This window comes from Ochlerotatus camptorhynchus, unplaced genomic scaffold (assembly GCF_037179485.1).
Source record: "Ochlerotatus camptorhynchus isolate MF236.1 unplaced genomic scaffold, CSIRO-AGI_Acam_v1.1 ptg000598l, whole genome shotgun sequence".
Classification (NCBI taxonomy): domain Eukaryota; kingdom Metazoa; phylum Arthropoda; class Insecta; order Diptera; family Culicidae; genus Ochlerotatus; species Ochlerotatus camptorhynchus.
Genome location: NW_027041078.1, coordinates 787,214 through 793,241, shown reverse-complemented (window position 1 = coordinate 793,241; position 6,028 = coordinate 787,214).

The following is a 6,028-nucleotide window of genomic DNA, read 5'->3' as shown; positions in this document are numbered from 1 at the left end:
GGTCTTGATTCCGGGCCCGTTCGAACTTGAATGCAAAACGCCGATCAATTCAAACAACCAGCGTCCCAAGGCTAAAAACCGTGTACTGACCATGACTGCAGTAGGTTGAAGGGAGAGAAGCTGGCGCTGCAGGAGAAGCAATTAATCGGTCGTTTTCCACACCAATAAATAGGATACAACAACCAACAGCACCGTGAATGATGAATGAGACACTCTCACCCCATTGCACGGTAAGTATAAATAAAGAAAATATTGAAATGAAAATTATGATTAAAACACCACCCATCAAACACACGACCGGCGCTCGGAACAGGGTTGGAAATGGAGATTTTCAGAAATTTTCTATCTTTGAAATTAATATCGATATCCATTTCGACGCTGTGAGAGGCTACAAGCGAGCGAGTTCAAGGGAGGAAGGCATCTCAATGCACAACGAGGAACGTCGTCGGTGAATATCCCGAAACGCGCACAAGAGTAAAATAGAAAAAAGATGCATCTGTAAGTTGGACATGAAAATCACCACCGTCGTCAATATACGGATCACGAGAATGGATCCGAGGAGAAAAACGCAAGTTCAAAGACGAACTTCACTTGGTGCGATGTACCTTCTCCTATATAATGGTCACCCACAAATATATTTCTAGCGTTCGGAATCATACAGGCCTAACTGCGATCATCGATTTTCTCTTCGCATTACTACATTTAAGTGAACCAATTTTCCGAAATTGATCCAGTACAGTGTAGTAAAAGCAACATCAAACGTACCGAAGAATGTTAAAAAAGCCGAGTTATTAAAAAAGAGCTAACCGATGAAGAGAATTGATCCTCGCACTTAGGCCCTTATGATTATGCACGCTACACTTACAACCAAACTTGTCATCGATTTGTTTTTTTTTCGTGTGAGATCAGGAAGGTGAAGAAGCATTCACCAGCCACCAGCAGTCGTTTACATATCACCGGGTAGCACCACCGGCATCTGTGACCGTTTGGAGACGACGTTGATTAAATCATATTCCCATTCCCTTGTCAACGCTCATATGACTTTGCGTCACTTCGGTTGGTTGACATCGACAATTTGTCTTCATTGGCGTTTCTCTAAGAATTTTCACTGGCCATCCATCCATCGGTGCTGCTCTCACAGCAATCAGCACTGGGTGGTTTCATCTTTTTCCCCCATAGCTCTGTGTAACACATGCCTGAATTTGAAACTAATACTGTCGCGAGATCGACACGCTTTTTGAATCGCTTTCGGAGGTGACGGTTTGCGGGAAACGTTTAGTGGGTAATTAATTTGGTTATTATTCAGGTCATTTACAAAATGTTACATTTAGGACACATGCGAAAAATGCATGCGATGAATGCGACGAAAGAGCTATTAATTAAGTGAAAATTGTGCCCAGCATAACAGATATGCATGAAGATGGCTCGCACAGAGGTTCTCAAACTAGAAAATACCTCGTTTGGCATAAGAACGTATTATATACATTGACACATGGACGGTTGACCGAATCGACGTTAAGAGACTTCAGATAGCCTGATTAGTTCAGGCACGGTATTAGAAAGCCAGTGGTGGCGGCATTGATTACCGTATAGGGAGTCGAGTATGAGAGACTGATTGCCATTAGATCAAAAGTGCGATAGTGAAGGTATGATTACAAAACAGCAAACATAACACACTTAAAATATTAATCGAAATCGCTTTTAACGGCCAATTTAAATGTTTCTTAGTTGGTAGTATCGCCACTTGTGGCGCACATAATCGATTCGATAGACGATTGCATACTACAGCCATCTATTGAGTGTATTGCACATCACAGTGTATACGACAGGTGGCGCAAGGGTTTACAATGAGAAATGTTCATTTTTTTTTTTGTCTGTTTGTCTGTGATATAACATTAAGGCACAGACAAACAGACATAACTCTCGCAAGATGTTCATTCGAAGTATTTATCGATCAATTTAAAGGTATCTTAGTTGGTAGTACCGCACCCTGTGGCACGCATAGTCAATTCCCTATATACTTACTTTGCTTGAATATGGTTAGTTGGGGAATCTGATGAAACTGTCACTTCTTGAAACCGATCCCAGCGAGGAAGGAGTCAACATCTAACCAAGAACGGAAATTAGTGCGGATTTATCTCCCTAGGAAAACAAGAAAAACCCATGTCATAACCAACCAAGGACGATCTACGGAAGCAAATTACTGGTGAAGCACGGATATGAAATACGAAGAGTTAGCAAAAAAGTCCAAGGGATTCTATCTTAAATTTGACATTTTTTTCATTCTCTCCAAGATATAGCTTTTTGTGCTCAACAATGTCTGATCTACGGAAACTTCTTTTTACTCGAATCTAAGTCAAGAAATTAAAATGGGTCACTCGCGCCAAGTGACCGAGAAAAAATACAAAAGTGTAATTGTTTAAAAACTAAAAACCTTAATTTATCAGAATGAATTTATTTAGATTTCCAATTTGACAGTACCATTGTGTTCCCCATATTTTGTTACATAATAAAAACTCAGAAAAAAAAATAATTAGCGTACTTCTTGAGAAACAACATTTGCTTCAAAATTATGAGAAACAATATTCTTTTCAATTTTCTTTTCGTCCGCTCTTCTAAGTAGAAGAATAAAAAAAGAGAACATGAAATCAAGAATATATTTTTTACAGTGGTGTCAAATTTTAATATTTATTTTCCAATTGCTGTTTCAAGATTAACTGCATATGGCAACCATGCAATCAAATCTTTCTGATCAAGTAGTTTATGAAATATGACTGTCACAATTTTTCAAGCCGAGCAGACGAATGACGGCAATGTCCATTATATAAGGTCTGGACCAACAGGCTTATTGGTGTTAGTGAAATGTGCAAATGTTTAGTGGTGTTCGTATTTCATTGGAATGTTTATCTTTTTACATTAAAGTGACCAGATATTTTCCGGGCTAATGCGCTCTGTCCAAAATACTGAACACATTTTAGTTTCATTTGTATACCTATGATATTGAATTTTTTACCTAGGGGATGAGTACTTAAGGGGGTTAGATTTTGATAAGTTCTTTAGTGGGAATGACACTGATGAAGACTGCACATTGTAGTCGAAATACGTATCTATCATGGATACCAAAATTAATTAAGTGGAATTAAATGGAAGATAACCTTTTTTTGCTGTTTTATTTAAGCATTCAGCTAACAACCCAATTTCATTATTTCATTATGATGGCTACCAACCTTTTGGGATTTTTCTTATTATAGAGTTGTATAGATTTTTCTCCTTATACTGCAATATACTCAAAACTTTTCTGAACGACTGACCATTCAAGTACCTTATTCAAACACACTTAAAGCAATCAACTTTTTCAAATTGAGCAATACGAGCTTCCAAGTACAAAATACATGCTCGATAAAAATTCTGCGTGCTAATTCTAAACACGCCTGCGTGTGGCCAAGTGTCGTCTACAAGCTTGGTCAACTGATTCCATACTGCTAAAGGAACCCTAATAAAATTGTTATGGTTAATTTGCTTAACGACGTGTTCGGGGTATCATCCAAATCATTAGTGGAATAGTTCAACCATTTGGGTTATCGTTCATTTATGGTATTTTTTTTATTAGGGAAGGTATTCCATTTTCAGCCTCTCTTCAAGCTTGAACTTCAGCTCTCCTACTTCTGACGCAACTTCAACGATGGTTATATTATTTCCTTCTATCTTTTTTACTGTTTGATGGAATATTGCCGCTTGATTGTGCACAAAATAGAGCCACATTTCGGAACCATCATCTTCGAAGAAATCTTTTAGCATCCTTGGGCAATTATCAATTGAGCAACTTTTTTTAGTTACCTTTCTCTGTCAAGCTGCACACATGGATGAATGGCTTCATTATTTTCCCACTTATCTGCATGCGTCTTGATCGCACTCCTTCAATTTTCAGTGTGTGCAGTAGTTGACAAAAGTTTTGTTGTTGTTGTTATTGTTGTTGTTCCGATTGGCAAATCAAAGTTGGCACTCGTCGAGAATAGAAGAACTATGAAAGTGATGATGGTTTCAAAATTTTACACGGTGAGGTATACGAGTACAATCTTAAAATGCTTCTATTTTGCAAATGGAGCATTTTATTTAAATCTGGTTAATGCTACGTTAGTAGAAAACATAAGGACTACTCAATAAACATAGGGGAAATGGCTCTAATGTTGGCCTATGGATCTAAAATTGGGCCCATCGCTAAAAATCTGCTATTTATCAATTTTATCTAGATGAACGCGTCATTGGGCCGGTTCTAATGGATATTTTTGGTTGCTATTGAAAATTTAGTCGATTGCTGAATTTATGTATGGGCCTAAATTAGGGACACTTAGGCCGACATTACATACATTTCCCCTATAATATAGAAAAAATAATTTCTTTTCTGATTTTTAAAGGTATACATAGATTTCAGCTTTTCTACCACTATAGCAGTAACCAGATTTAAATAAAATGCTCCATTTGAAAAATAAAAGCATTTTAAGATTGCATTCGTATACCTTCCCTTGGAAAATTTTGAAACCATCATCACTTTCATAGTTCTTCTATTCTCCACGAGTGCCAACTTTGATTTACCTATAGTCGGTATATAATGAGTCACGCCAAGAGTGAAGCCAAGTCTACCTATTGGACTGTCAAACTGGCTACCTACCGTGCAAAGTAAACAAACATTACGATGCTATGAAAGGTCCACGAAAGGTATCGCAATAAAATATAAAATATAATCGAAGAAATGATCATAAATACGCAGTGAGCATTAAATTGTCATGGGATACGTTTGGTAACGATCAGTAATGAGAATTTCTACTATTTTTTATTAAGATGATTGGACAAAATCACTGATAGAATGATTTACAATAGCCGCTATTTTTTTTGCTCGCTAGAAGTCATTTGAAGTTGATGTAGCAGTCCTCTGTTGCCAAGTGAAAAGAAAGGAAATCTTTCGAAAAACGTGATGCGAGTTCAACTGTTTTTCTCTTGGCGTGACTCATTATACACCGACTCTAGATTTACCAATTTATTTTGTTCTCTTTCTTGAAATGTCATTTCATACCCTTCAGTAATAGTCGAACCCTTTAGAAATGGATTTAAAATGATGCGCGCTCTATCTGGTGGAATTGAAAATAAATAAGAGTGCACTAATGAAAATTTTAAAATCACTTATCAAATGCGGGACGTTTTCCGGGACATTTAGTAATCCGGGACGTTTTCCGGGACACTTGTAATGCGGGACATGTATTATAAATCCGGGACTGTCCCGCAGAATCCGGGACGTCTGGTTACTTTATTTTGCATGAAACAGCTGTTGGCAGTGACGTAAATCTCACTGTTCGCAGCATAGAATGTTATGGTACAATGACGACGTCACTTGAGTGCTCAGCAATGTTTACAATATTTTTACTTCTAACAAAAGCTACATTGCAAGTTTTATGGAGGTTTTAAAGCATGCTACAAGTCTAAATCATGATCTACAGAACCCTTATAAAACCGAAATTGTTACTTGGGAAGCTGCCTGTTAACCCGGACCTTATATAAACGTCATTGGAAAGGCATGTCAGTTCTCAAAAGCGTGCGTAAAAGTTTATTTTGTGCACGATTATTTTAGTGAGAAAAAGTTGTCCGTTATGATACTCTCAGTTGACAGCCAAGCCCTGTGAGAGTTAGACGTATTTCTTATATCTTGTCGTGTATCAATCGGATGGTTTCCTCTAAGGATGGGTACGAAACGTGAGAACACATTGGTAGTGGATTTCAGTATACTTCCGAAGCGACCGTAAGCATCTGTTATGCAAAGATTCATGTACGGGAAAATAAAGTTCAACATTGCGGACGCAATAAACATTCAGTTCCACAATGTTCGGAATTGTGTTTATGTCGAGATGGTAGATGAAGCAACAGCGAAGCGCTACTATAAGCCCCACCATCTACAGCACACAATGAAGTGTGACAAAAATGGCGTCTATAACGGAGTACGTGTGGTCCGAATGCGACTCATTAATCACATTCCTCC